The 14,214-nt window shown below is 51.5% G+C and overlaps 2 long non-coding RNA genes across 2 annotated transcripts; both read left to right on the top strand.

Moving 5' to 3' along the window:
* The first annotated feature begins 2,845 nt into the window (after positions 1-2,845).
* LOC311196107 lies at positions 2,846-5,014 on the top strand. The gene is made up of 3 exons (XR_014617557.1): positions 2,846-3,121; positions 3,894-3,990; positions 4,839-5,014. It is a non-coding gene; the product is annotated as an uncharacterized lncRNA (long non-coding RNA).
* A 3,677-nt stretch (positions 5,015-8,691) lies between these two features.
* Positions 8,692-13,214, top strand: LOC311196249. Its single transcript, XR_014617569.1, has 4 exons — positions 8,692-9,090; positions 10,942-11,179; positions 11,952-12,048; positions 12,902-13,214. It is a non-coding gene; the product is annotated as an uncharacterized lncRNA (long non-coding RNA).
* The last annotated feature ends 1,000 nt before the right edge of the window (positions 13,215-14,214 follow it).

Raw genomic sequence — 14,214 nt, 5'->3', positions numbered from 1 at the left:
CTGCCTTTTGTTTCCTTGTCAGCCTTTGTTGCCCTTGTGAAATGTCCAAGCCCATTGGAGACATTACTGTTTGGCTTGCTATTTGAGCTTTCTTCTTGGATACCTTGTACCCATTAAGTCCCCAAAAGTTTAAGAGTTGGGTGGTTACCCATCCAGAACCTGTTGTCCTTCTTGTGAGTCTTGGTCCTTCCCAGCCCTCCACTGACCCCTGCCCTTTCTTACTACTCCTCTGATTTTTTTTTTTTTTCCCCTTGCCTGTACTTCTCTATTCTACTGTCCTGCTCCCTTTTCTTCTCTCCCTTTCCCTTTCTTCATCTCCCTCTCCCTTTTCTTTTTCTCTCTGTGCTTTTTTCCTGCTTTCTCTTCCTCCTTTTTTCGTCTTCCGTCTCTGTCCTGCAGGCCACTGCAGTTACTTTCCTTTTCCATCTCTTTGTCGTGATCTGCACCTGTCTTGTTTTCTCCAACAATTTCTCTAGCCTGTTGTCTGGTGTTCTTTTTTTTTTTTTTCATTCTATATCTCACTGTCCCAGGCAGCAAGCTGGCCCTTGAATATGCTTTATTCTCCATAAATGCAGGTGCTGTTGGCAGCAGTTCATGAAACGAGGGGCATCTCCAGCAGATCCTGTAGAAGACAGAGTTGCTGCCTGAGGAGAGCACGCCTCAAAGTGTGCATCGTCAGATTTGCGCTCGCTAGAGAGTATGGGACGAAGCTGGCATTGGCGTCCTGTCCAGCCAGTGTCAGGTGACACCCACTTTGCTGCGCACTGGTTACAGGAGGATCTAGAGTAATACAGATGTACTTCTCAGCGAAGGCAGCGAAGCAACACTTTCCTTTCAAACGGTGAGGCTGGTAAGGAAAGCGCAGTTTGTCTCTGACTGTCTCTATTCCCTTTGTCTCAGGGAGGCTGAATGAAAATGATGACTTCTTGACTGTGTTATCACACTGGGTGAGTAGGTGTGACATGCTGGAGCTGGATACTGAAGTTGAGTACGTGGTGGAATCGATGGATCTGTGTTTTCTGCATGGAGAAGGTAACCTGTCATTCGTTTATTTTTCTTAAAATGAAGCAAAGGACTAGGGAAGGTGGGCTCTTCTTCACAGCGCAGATTTTGATGACATTGTTGGAGTAGAAATCCATCCAAGGGTGGTCCTAAAGTTGGCAACATCAGTAGCATAACAAGAGAGTCTCATGGTTCCACTGTAAAGTGGAAGTACAGAAAGCTGTTCAGCTCGCAGAGTGCAGGCCTGTGTGACCTGGGAATCTACTGATGGACTCTGCCTTATGAGGTGAGATATTTTCGATCGAGCAGGGGGAGTCATCGTGACTTAACAATGTGGTAGCTACACTTGTGATGGGCTCCTGCAGTTTTATCAGCTCTCGGACCCCGGAAGGCCTTCATCCTCCCTCCGTCTCTAGGATGAAAAGGCAAAAAATGCCATATTGTGAGGATGATTGAGTACAATTTTCTGCCGCTCCATAAATAACTTTGATACTTAGTATATGTTAGGAGTGCTTGTGGGAGCTTCAGCCTCTTCTCGAAGCAGTCCCGTCTGTCTAAAGCGCGTGCTTTTAAAAACATCTGTGTGTTACATACATTAGGAACTAAAACTGCAGCTTGATTTTCCTCCTCTAGGGCTGATTTTTCATAATTGCTTCACCCCGGTAACAGAAACGGATAGGCCCTGTTTCGTCAGGGTCAGTCCTGACCTCGTTTAAATGCTGCTGCAAAGCTTCGGTGTTTCAGTTTGCAAGCTGTAAAAATACTTTGTTAAAGATAAGAGTGCTTCTTGGAACTTAAGTGGTAGAACCACCTTCTCAATGGTAGCTTTTGCTGGCTTGCTTTTGTGCAATGTACATCTTTGCCATTGTGATTTAGCGTGCCTGATTGGTTTAGCATACAGACATTGGCACCCGCTGAGTTGATAAACAGGTCTTTCTCACTGTGCCATTTTTCCACTTCCTTTAATTGTATCTTTTTCAGTCTGTAACCACAGTTAATGTCTTTTTTTTTTAAAAAAAAGCACGCTACAGCAGCTTGCTTTGTTCATGTGTTCAAAAGATGTTTGTGGTTGCTTTTCCCCCAGTTGTTGCTTGGTTTTTTTTCCTCTTTAAATGCTTTCTGAAAGGTAGAACTGCATTTCCTTGTAGGGTGCACTTAGACTTTTTCCATGTTATCGGAGTTGTAAGAACATGTCAGTTTCAACACAGAAAAAAGGTCCAGCTTTTGCCACGAGGCTTTTGCCATTAGGGTTTAGCCTAATGTTGCCGAGGAAGCTTTCTTTCTGCTTCCCTCTAAGCCTTACTGTAAAAAAGAAAAAAAGCTGTCATGGGAAAGCCGGTTAAATCGGGCTCGGACCCCAGATTGTCACCGGTTTAATGCAATGAAAGTGTCCTGACTGGACTGAAGCACCCTAAAACACTTTGCGTGCTGCAGCATAAGAATGCAGATGGCTTATCACGCAGTAACTTGGGGATCAGCACCGTTTGCTGCCACTGGCAGAGGCTTTTTTCTTATTCCTTCTGACTGACACGGCCATAGGAGGTGCCTGTTTTGTGGCAGTAGTGCAGCAGCACCATCTCTCGACCCTGCTGCCTCAGACATTGCTTAGCCTCACTGCATTTTGTTTCCTGGTTTTGCTCGGCAGGACAAGTCCTGTTTGGCTGTAATTGCAGGGTTAGAGTGTAATATGAGGAAAGGAGGGTGTTGGCTTAGGAATTTCTGTTCCGCTTGCCACAGTTTTGCCACCAGTATTGCAGTTGGCGAGGTGGCTGTCGGGCGTGGGAATCGCGGGGGTGCGTCTCAGTGTGGGGACAGGTTTGTTGCTGACGCTTCAGCTGTTGGGGTTTTTGAGTTGCTGATGTGTGTTTTCTCATTCTACAGAACCACCTTCATGTTGCGTTCCAGGGAGTGTACTGTGGATGTACAGGAAAGATCTTTCCTGGTGAGACTGTCTATAACCACCGAAGATGTTCGCCAGCTCTGCGCTGAGAAGTTCGAGGTGGACAAGCCGGCAGAGTGCAGCCCGTTTCTTGTTGTCGACGACACCTGGCAGCAGCTGACGGAGCATACCTGCCCTCGGGAAATGAAGGCTGAGTTGCACAGCTGTCCCCAACCCCAGGTCTTCCACTTTGTCTACAAATGTGTTAACAGAGATCTGTGTGGTGCCATTTGTCACAATGATGACTCCACGTTTTAAAAGCAGCAGCTCGTCGTTGGATTTCTGTTCCTCTTGTTAACGGCTGAAAACATCTTTGTTGGCTGGCATTCCTTAGGAGCCGAGACTGGTCTTAAACCAGGATTGCCCAGTAAAAATCCCTTAGCCACATCAGGCATAGCTTAGAAAACCCCATGTAAATCGTGCACAGGGCCGGTTATGCAGACTATTCCACCAGCGTGTTTGAGCCAACAGCCACAAGACTCTGCTGCAGCATATCATATCGTGGCCCTCGGCAGGTTGTCTGCTGTGGTGTGCAAATGTCTTATTTTTTTTTGCACCTGGCCTCTAGCCACATGTCATTTTGATTTATATATGTGTATGCTAGACAAGCATTGCAGTAAACTGGCTGGTGTTAGCTTGGGTTCGACTTGTCCCATTCAGGGCATCAGTTAACTCAGAATTACCTGGATGATTGATTGCATTCTTCCCTGTTTTTTTTTTTTTTTGTTTTTGTTTTTTTTAATTACAGAAAATTGTGGGGGTTTATTATAGACATCTTGCAGCAGTTGCAGGTAGACTGTCAGGGTCGTCTTCTAAAAATATTTTTTCAGCTGTAAAGAATTCTGTAATTATGCATGTGATTTTAACATTCAATATACAAGAATAAGTCTCTTTCGGGTTTTGGCGTATTGCATTTAAGGTCTCTATGGTTTCTCCTCTTTTCCTGTTACAGGTGAGTTCTTGGGAGCTTGTGGTACCTGTAAGAAGGTCGTAGTATTGGCGCTGGTGATTTCATTGCCTTTATCTGAACTGGATGTACTGTTACCTGGGTTAGTGTTTCTATCCATTGGTTTAGACAGCCTTGTGGGTAGGAAGAGGAAGTTGAAAGAAAAGGATGTAGAGAAGGGGCAGAGAAAGAACGCAGAGAACCGAGTTTAGGATTAAAATGTGTTAGTCTGTCTGCTGGTGCAGGCTCCTCTCAGAAAATGAGCCAAGGAGGTTGGTAAGGTGTTTGTAGTTTTACTGATTTTTTTTTTTTTTCCTGGTTTTTGTGGCTATAGGGGTTGGGTGGGTTGGTTTTTTTACAGGCTCTGGGATTTGTGGGGTTAGTGTGGGCTTGTGAGGTTTTTCTGTTGGTTTGTTTTTTTTAACTGGGGTTCTAAGGGGGGGTTTTGGTTCTCTGCCTTTTGAAGGCTTTGGGGTTCTGTGGGTTGCGGGTTTGGGGGAGGGCTAGGGGCTTCTGTGGTGTTTTGAGTTCCCGCAGCTTTTCTTGTGGGGTCTGGGGTTTGTGTGTGTCTTTAATGGGGGTTTGTGGCTTCTTTGGTTTTTGGGCTTTGTGGGGGTTTCTAGTTTGTGGGAATTCTTTGGGTATTTTGGTTTGGTTTTTCTTAGGCTGAGAGGCTTTAGGAGGAAAGCCTGTTCTGAGCGTGGTGTTCTCCTTGTAACAGAAGCAGGGTCTCACTGTGGCATGCCAGCTGTCGTGGCTAACAAGGGAGCTTTTTTGTTTTGTGTTGTTATAAATATTACAAGAGTTCCACTTTGTAAAATGCTTTTGTGATGAGTTCAGGCTACGTCTTGCATCCATTGAAAGCAGTATTTACTGGGGCTGAGTCTTCCTGTTTGGAGCTGAGGAAGGAAGTATGGATTGAATAACAATGTATTGGTTTTTGACCTGCAGATGGTGGAAGAAAGTGAGGAAAGACTAACAGAAGAGCAGATTGAGTCACTTCTCCAGGCAGTCACCAGTCTTCTTCCAGGGGATCCAGAAGAACAGCCAAGAGACTTGGCAATGTTGGCTGAAGACGAAGGTGACCAAACCTTGGAGGCATCTCAGCCCAAAGCTGGCAACGGTTTCGACAGAGGAGAATCGGCTGACAATTTTCTGGGTTATACTTGGCAGCAGTTTACTGTTGTATTGGACATTGTTGTAAAATGCCTTAGAATTTTTATTATTCAGAGGTGATGAGGGAACCAGTTGTTTCCAAGAAAGCGTGGCCAAGGCCACTGTTGTTGTGGCATCTTTCCATCGATGGGGCTGGCAGCAGCTGAGTCAGGGCGGTTGGCTCTTTTTGGGGGACTATGGGGTCTTTACAGGGTCTCTTTTTGGTGGGGTCTAGGGCTTTTGGGGGGGGTTCTCTAAGGGGGGGTGTGGGGTTCTTTGAGGGGATCTTTATGGGGTCTCATTTTGGGGGGGATGTGAGGGGCTTGGGGGCGTCTTTAAGGAGTCTCAGGTTTTTTGGGGGGTGGTTAGGGTTCTTTATGGGGTCTGTTTGGGGGGTCTGGGTTTTTTGGGGGGGCTCTTTGGGGAGTTGGGGGGCCCTAAGGGCCTTTTTAGGGGATCGTGGGGGGGCTCTTTGGGGGGGGGGGGTGTCTCTGAGGGGTTCTGGGGGGGTCTCTCTAGGGTCTATTTTTGGGGTGTTGGGGGTTCCTTCGGGGGTCTTCTAGGGGGTCAGGGGCCATGGTGGGGTTTGAGGGCTCTCAGAGGGGTCGCAGTAGGGTTGGGAGGGGGGTTGAATTCGCTGGAGGAGATGGGGGGTTGTTAATGAGCGCAGGTCAGCGGCAGACGGGTAATTAGTGGGGCAGGGGGAGCCGAAAAGGGCCGAGCAGAGGCGGAGAGATACGAGCACTGGCGGAAAGGCCCGAGCACTGGCGGAAAGGCCCGAGCGGGGATTCGAACACGGGGGTCCTCGGTGCTGCCGCCTTGCGGACACGCAGCGGTACTGCGCCCGGGTGGCGCAGCGCACGGAAGCCGCCGCGTTCTGCTGCCTCCGTGCACACTCGCCGCGTTCCTGCGCGGGTGCGCGCAGAGCCCGCTGCGTGCGGACTGCGGCCGGGCGGCGCAGCGCGAGCGGCAGGGCGCTTTAACGAGGGACGCCGCCATTGCGGGGCGGCCGCTCCCTCCCGGTGAGGGGGGGGTTCCGCCGCCCGTCGCGGGGTCGGCCGGGGCACTGTCAGGTCCGGGGAACCCCCGAAGGCGATGGGACTCCCTCGGGGGGGCAGATTTTGGGAGGGGGCGCGCGGGGGGTGGGGGGGTCACTGTCATGTGCGGGGATTCGAACACGGGGTGAGGTCGCCCATCCGGGCGCTGACCGAGCTGGTACCTGCTTAGCTTCCCGGACGGGGAAGCTGTGAGGTCACCGGACGCTCCCTCCCGGAGAGGCGCCGGTACCCCCCCCCCCTCGCCCTCGCGGGATCGCTCGGTGCTGCCGCCTTGCGGACACGCAGCGGTACTGCGCCCGGGTGGCGCAGCGCACGGAAGCCGCAGCGCTCCGAAAGTTCCCTCCCGGTGAGGCGGGGTTTCCTTCGCCCGTCGCGGGGTCGGCCGGGGCACTGTCAGGTCCGGGGAACCCTCGAAGGTGATGGGACTCCCTCGGGGGGGGTCAGATTTTGGGAGGAGGGGCGCACGTGGCGGGGGCACTGTTAGGTGCGGGGATTCGAAGACGGGGTGAGGTCGCCCATCCGGGCGCTGACCGAACTGGTCCCTGCTTAGCTTCCCGAACGGGGCAGCTGTGCTGTGTAGCCCCCCCCAAGCTCGCGCCCCCCAACGGGGGCCCGGAAGCCCCCCGGCGGCCATTTTTCCGTCGGAGCCGCACGGAGATGGGCGCCGCCATGCTCGGAAGCCCCTCGGCCGCCTTTTAACCGCCGGAGCCGCACGGAGATGGGCGCCGCCATGCCCGGAAGCCCCCCGGCGGCCATTTTTCCGCCGTAGCCGCACGGAGATGGGCGCCGCCATGCCCGGAAGCCCCCCGGCCGCCTTTTAACCGCCGAAGCCGCACGGAGATGGGCGCCGCCATGCCCGGAAGCCCCCCGGCGGCCATTTTTCCGCCGGAGCCGCACGGAGATGGGCGCCGCCATGCCCGTAAGCCCCTCGGTCGCCATTTAACCGCCGGAGCCGTACGGAGATGGGCGCCGCCATGCCCGGAAGTCCTCCGGCGGCCATTTTTCCGCCGGAGCCGCACTGTAATGTTTCCCGGCATGCCCCGCTCCCTTGCGGGGGAGTATATCCCGGCATGCCCCGCTCCTTTCCGGGGCAGTATATCCCGGCATGCCCCGCTCCTTTCCGGGCAGTATAACCGCGGAGCTGCCACGAGGAGCCTGCCCGTGCTTTCCGGGGCGATGAGGGGGCCCGTCGGGATGCCGGCGCTCCGTCCCGGTGAGGCTCCGGTTCCGCCGCCCGTCGCGGGGTCGGCCGGGGCCGGGCGGTCGGCGGGTCGCGGCGCGAGTGGTCGCGGCGGGCCGGGGGTCGGTGCGGGGCGCGCGGGCGGCGAGGCGCCGCGCCTTCCACCCCCCCCCAGCCGCGGCCGGCCTTCTGCCGGCGCCGGTCCGTGCCGGGACGTGTCTCCGCGGCGTCCGGCGGGGTGTCTGGGCCGGGAGGGGGGGGCTCCGCGCCGCGCGGGCAGTGCGCGGAGGGGGTCGCGGCGGGGGCTTGGGGGTGCGGCCGGGCCAGAGCTCCCGTTCCCCGAGCAGCCGGCACGGGAGACACGGGGCACCGAAGGGGCCGGCGGGGCGGGGCGCGACTGGACTCTTCCGGTCAGTCTGAGCGTGTCCGGGCCGCGGGGCTGGCAGGTTTGGGGGGATTTGGGGGTTTGCGTGGGTCTGTGTCTCTCTCTAGTTGCGGCTTGTGGGTTTTCTGTCTCGCGGGGCTGTTTTGGCAGAGGAGGGCTTAGGGCTTCTCTTGTGGCTGCTGTGGCGTGCAGTGGTTATCGGGGGTTCTTGTGGTGTCTGGGGTTTCCGGGTTTGCTGGTTTCTTCGGCTCGGTGGTTATTTTGCTCTGGTCTTTTGTTGGTTTTCTGGTTTGGGTTTCTTTTGTGGTTTTAACTGGGTTTTTGGGGGTTCCGTGGCTCGCAGGGTTTCTATAATTTTTTTATGGTAAATGAAAATGGAGCACAGGTTCTGCTCTGCCTTTTGTTTCCTTGTCAGCCTTTGTTGCCCTTGTGAAATGTCCAAGCCCATTGGAGACATTACTGTTTGGCTTGCTATTTGAGCTTTCTTCTTGGATACCTTGTACCCATTAAGTCCCCAAAAGTTTAAGAGTTGGGTGGTTACCCATCCAGAACCTGTTGTCCTTCTTGTGAGTCTTGGTCCTTCCCAGCCCTCCACTGACCCCTGCCCTTTCTTACTACTCCTCTGATTTTTTTTTTTTTTCCCCTTGCCTGTACTTCTCTATTCTACTGTCCTGCTCCCTTTTCTTCTCTCCCTTTCCCTTTCTTCATCTCCCTCTCCCTTTTCTTTTTCTCTCTGTGCTTTTTTCCTGCTTTCTCTTCCTCCTTTTTTCGTCTTCCGTCTCTGTCCTGCAGGCCACTGCAGTTACTTTCCTTTTCCATCTCTTTGTCGTGATCTGCACCTGTCTTGTTTTCTCCAACAATTTCTCTAGCCTGTTGTCTGGTGTTCTTTTTTTTTTTTTTCATTCTATATCTCACTGTCCCAGGCAGCAAGCTGGCCCTTGAATATGCTTTATTCTCCATAAATGCAGGTGCTGTTGGCAGCAGTTCATGAAACGAGGGGCATCTCCAGCAGATCCTGTAGAAGACAGAGTTGCTGCCTGAGGAGAGCACGCCTCAAAGTGTGCATCGTCAGATTTGCGCTCGCTAGAGAGTATGGGACGAAGCTGGCATTGGCGTCCTGTCCAGCCAGTGTCAGGTGACACCCACTTTGCTGCGCACTGGTTACAGGAGGATCTAGAGTAATACAGATGTACTTCTCAGGGAAGGCAGCGAAGCAACACTTTCCTTTCAAACGGTGAGGCTGGTAAGGAAAGCGCAGTTTGTCTCTGACTGTCTCTATTCCCTTTGTCTCAGGGAGGCTGAATGAAAATGATGACTTCTTGACTGTGTTATCACACTGGGTGAGTAGGTGTGACATGCTGGAGCTGGATACTGAAGTTGAGTACGTGGTGGAATCGATGGATCTGTGTTTTCTGCATGGAGAAGGTAACCTGTCATTCGTTTATTTTTCTTAAAATGAAGCAAAGGACTAGGGAAGGTGGGCTCTTCTTCACAGCGCAGATTTTGATGACATTGTTGGAGTAGAAATCCATCCAAGGGTGGTCCTAAAGTTGGCAACATCAGTAGCATAACAAGAGAGTCTCATGGTTCCACTGTAAAGTGGAAGTACAGAAAGCTGTTCAGCTCGCAGAGTGCAGGCCTGTGTGACCTGGGAATCTACTGATGGACTCTGCCTTATGAGGTGAGATATTTTCGATCGAGCAGGGGGAGTCATCGTGACTTAACAATGTGGTAGCTACACTTGTGATGGGCTCCTGCAGTTTTATCAGCTCTCGGACCCCGGAAGGCCTTCATCCTCCCTCCGTCTCTAGGATGAAAAGGCAAAAAATGCCATATTGTGAGGATGATTGAGTACAATTTTCTGCCGCTCCATAAATAACTTTGATACTTAGTATATGTTAGGAGTGCTTGTGGGAGCTTCAGCCTCTTCTCGAAGCAGTCCCGTCTGTCTAAAGCGCGTGCTTTTAAAAACATCTGTGTGTTACATACATTAGGAACTAAAACTGCAGCTTGATTTTCCTCCTCTAGGGCTGATTTTTCATAATTGCTTCACACCGGTAACAGAAAGGGATAGGCCCTGTTTCGTCAGGGTCAGTCCTGACCTCGTTTAAATGCTGCTGCAAAGCTTCAGTGTTTCAGTTTGCAAGCTGTAAAAATACTTTGTTAAAGATAAGAGTGCTTCTTGGAACTTAAGTGGTAGAACCACCTTCTCAATGGTAGCTTTTGCTGGCTTGCTTTTGTGCAATGTACATCTTTGCCATTGTGATTTAGCGTGCCTGATTGGTTTAGCATACAGACATTGGCACCCGCTGAGTTGATAAACAGGTCTTTCTCACTGTGCCATTTTTCCACTTCCTTTAATTGTATCTTTTTCAGTCTGTAACCACAGTTAATGTCTTTTTTTTTTAAAAAAAAGCACGCTACAGCAGCTTGCTTTGTTCATGTGTTCAAAAGATGTTTGTGGTTGCTTTTCCCCCAGTTGTTGCTTGGTTTTTTTTCCTCTTTAAATGCTTTCTGAAAGGTAGAACTGCATTTCCTTGTAGGGTGCACTTAGACTTTTTCCATGTTATCGGAGTTGTAAGAACATGTCAGTTTCAACACAGAAAAAAGGTCCAGCTTTTGCCACGAGGCTTTTGCCATTAGGGTTTAGCCTAATGTTGCCGAGGAAGCTTTCTTTCTGCTTCCCTCTAAGCCTTACTGTAAAAAAGAAAAAAAGCTGTCATGGGAAAGCCGGTTAAATCGGGCTCGGACCCCAGATTGTCACCGGTTTAATGCAATGAAAGTGTCCTGACTGGACTGAAGCACCCTAAAACACTTTGCGTGCTGCAGCATAAGAATGCAGATGGCTTATCACGCAGTAACTTGGGGATCAGCACCGTTTGCTGCCACTGGCAGAGGCTTTTTTCTTATTCCTTCTGACTGACACGGCCATAGGAGGTGCCTGTTTTGTGGCAGTAGTGCAGCAGCACCATCTCTCGACCCTGCTGCCTCAGACATTGCTTAGCCTCACTGCATTTTGTTTCCTGGTTTTGCTCGGCAGGACAAGTCCTGTTTGGCTGTAATTGCAGGGTTAGAGTGTAATATGAGGAAAGGAGGGTGTTGGCTTAGGAATTTCTGTTCCGCTTGCCACAGTTTTGCCACCAGTATTGCAGTTGGCGAGGTGGCTGTCGGGCGTGGGAATCGCGGGGGTGCGTCTCAGTGTGGGGACAGGTTTGTTGCTGACGCTTCAGCTGTTGGGGTTTTTGAGTTGCTGATGTGTGTTTTCTCATTCTACAGAACCACCTTCATGTTGCGTTCCAGGGAGTGTACTGTGGATGTACAGGAAAGATCTTTCCTGGTGAGACTGTCTATAACCACCGAAGATGTTCGCCAGCTCTGCGCTGAGAAGTTCGAGGTGGACAAGCCGGCAGAGTGCAGCCCGTTTCTTGTTGTCGACGACACCTGGCAGCAGCTGACGGAGCATACCTGCCCTCGGGAAATGAAGGCTGAGTTGCACAGCTGTCCCCAACCCCAGGTCTTCCACTTTGTCTACAAATGTGTTAACAGAGATCTGTGTGGTGCCATTTGTCACAATGATGACTCCACGTTTTAAAAGCAGCAGCTCGTCGTTGGATTTCTGTTCCTCTTGTTAACGGCTGAAAACATCTTTGTTGGCTGGCATTCCTTAGGAGCCGAGACTGGTCTTAAACCAGGATTGCCCAGTAAAAATCCCTTAGCCACATCAGGCATAGCTTAGAAAACCCCATGTAAATCGTGCCCAGGGCCGGTTATGCAGACTATTCCACCAGCGTGTTTGAGCCAACAGCCACAAGACTCTGCTGCAGCATATCATATCGTGGCCCTCGGCAGGTTGTCTGCTGTGGTGTGCAAATGTCTTATTTTTTTTTGCACCTGGCCTCTAGCCACATGTCATTTTGATTTATATATGTGTATGCTAGACAAGCATTGCAGTAAACTGGCTGGTGTTAGCTTGGGTTCGACTTGTCCCATTCAGGGCATCAGTTAACTCAGAATTACCTGGATGATTGATTGCATTCTTCCCTGTTTTTTTTTTTTTTTGTTTTTGTTTTTTTTAATTACAGAAAATTGTGGGGGTTTATTATAGACATCTTGCAGCAGTTGCAGGTAGACTGTCAGGGTCGTCTTCTAAAAATATTTTTTCAGCTGTAAAGAATTCTGTAATTATGCATGTGATTTTAACATTCAATATACAAGAATAAGTCTCTTTCGGGTTTTGGCGTATTGCATTTAAGGTCTCTATGGTTTCTCCTCTTTTCCTGTTACAGGTGAGTTCTTGGGAGCTTGTGGTACCTGTAAGAAGGTCGTAGTATTGGCACTGGTGATTTCATTGCCTTTATCTGAACTGGATGTACTGTTACCTGGGTTAGTGTTTCTATCCATTGGTTTAGACAGCCTTGTGGGTAGGAAGAGGAAGTTGAAAGAAAAGGATGTAGAGAAGGGGCAGAGAAAGAACGCAGAGAACCGAGTTTAGGATTAAAATGTGTTAGTCTGTCTGCTGGTGCAGGCTCCTCTCAGAAAATGAGCCAAGGAGGTTGGTAAGGTGTTTGTAGTTTTACTGATTTTTTTTTTTTTTTTTTTCCTGGTTTTTGTGGCTATAGGGGTTGGGTGGGTTGGTTTTTTTACAGGGTCTGGGATTTGTGGGGTTAGTGTGGGCTTGTGAGGTTTTTCTGTTGGTTTGTTTTTTTTAACTGGGGTTCTAAGGGGGGGTTTTGGTTCTCTGCCTTTTGAAGGCTTTGGGGTTCTGTGGGTTGCGGGTTTGGGGGAGGGCTAGGGGCTTCTGTGGTGTTTTGAGTTCCCGCAGCTTTTCTTGTGGGGTCTGGGGTTTGTGTGTGTCTTTAATGGGGGTTTGTGGCTTCTTTGGTTTTTGGGCTTTGTGGGGGTTTCTAGTTTGTGGGAATTCTTTGGGTATTTTGGTTTGGTTTTTCTTAGGCTGAGAGGCTTTAGGAGGAAAGCCTGTTCTGAGCGTGGTGTTCTCCTTGTAACAGAAGCAGGGTCTCACTGTGGCATGCCAGCTGTCGTGGCTAACAAGGGAGCTTTTTTGTTTTGTGTTGTTATCAATATTACAAGAGTTCCACTTTGTAAAATGCTTTTGTGATGAGTTCAGGCTACGTCTTGCATCCATTGAAAGCAGTATTTACTGGGGCCGAGTCTTCCTGTTTGGAGCTGAGGAAGGAAGTATGGATTGAATAACAATGTATTGGTTTTTGACCTGCAGATGGTGGAAGAAAGTGAGGAAAGACTAACAGAAGAGCAGATTGAGTCACTTCTCCAGGCAGTCACCAGTCTTCTTCCAGGGGATCCAGAAGAACAGCCAAGAGACTTGGCAATGTTGGCTGAAGACGAAGGTGACCAAACCTTGGAGGCATCTCAGCCCAAAGCTGGCAACGGTTTCGACAGAGGAGAATCGGCTAACAATTTTCTGGGTTATACTTGGCAGCAGTTTACTGTTGTATTGGACATTGTTGTAAAATGCCTTAGAATTTTTATTATTCAGAGGTGATGAGGGAACCAGTTGTTTCCAAGAAAGCGTGGCCAAGGCCACTGTTGTTGTGGCATCTTTCCATCGATGGGGCTGGCAGCAGCTGAGTCAGGGCGGTTGGCTCTTTTTGGGGGACTATGGGGTCTTTACAGGGTCTCTTTTTGGTGGGGTCTAGGGCTTTTGGGGGGGGTTCTCTAAGGGGGGGTGTGGGGTTCTTTGAGGGGATCTTTATGGGGTCTCATTTTGGGGGGGATGTGAGGGGCTTGGGGGCGTCTTTAAGGAGTCTCAGGTTTTTTGGGGGGTGGTTAGGGTTCTTTATGGGGTCTGTTTGGGGGGTCTGGGTTTTTTGGGGGGGCTCTTTGGGGAGTTGGGGGGCCCTAAGGGCCTTTTTAGGGGATCGTGGGGGGCTCTTTGGGGGGGTGTGTCTCTGAGGGGTTCTGGGGGGGTCTCTCTAGGGTCTATTTTTGGGGTGTTGGGGGTTCCTTCGGGGGTCTTCTAGGGGGTCAGGGGCCATGGTGGGGTTCGAGGGCTCTCAGAGGGGTCGCAGTAGGGTTGGGAGGGGGGTTGAATTCGCTGGAGGAGATGGGGGGTTGTTAATGAGCGCAGGTCAGCGGCAGACGGGTAATTAGTGGGGCAGGGGGAGCCGAAAAGGGCCGAGCAGAGGCGGAGAGATACGAGCGGAGGCGGAGAGATACGAGCACTGGCGGAAAGTCCCGAGCACTGGCGGAAAGGCCCGAGCACTGGCGGAAAGGCCCGAGCGGGGATTCGAACACGGGGGTCCTCGGTGCTGCCGCCTTGCGGACACGCAGCGGTACTGCGCCCGGGTGGCGCAGCGCACGGAAGCCGCCGCGTTCTGCTGCCTCCGTGCACACTCGCCGCGTTCCTGCGCGGGTGCGCGCAGAGCCCGCTGCGTGCGGACTGCGGCCGGGCGGCGCAGCGCGAGCGGCAGGGCGCTTTAACGAGGGACGCCGCCATTGCGGGGCGGCCGCTCCCTCCCGGTGAGGGGGGGGTTCCGCCGCCCGTCGCGGGGTCGGCCGGGGCACTGTCAG

The sequence above is a fragment of the Gallinula chloropus genome (genome assembly GCF_964237585.1).
Source record: "Gallinula chloropus genome assembly, chromosome: 12".
In the NCBI taxonomy this organism is placed as follows: domain Eukaryota; kingdom Metazoa; phylum Chordata; class Aves; order Gruiformes; family Rallidae; genus Gallinula; species Gallinula chloropus.
The sequence above is the reverse complement of the archived record's forward strand: the minus strand, read 5'-3'. Positions and strand labels throughout refer to the sequence as shown.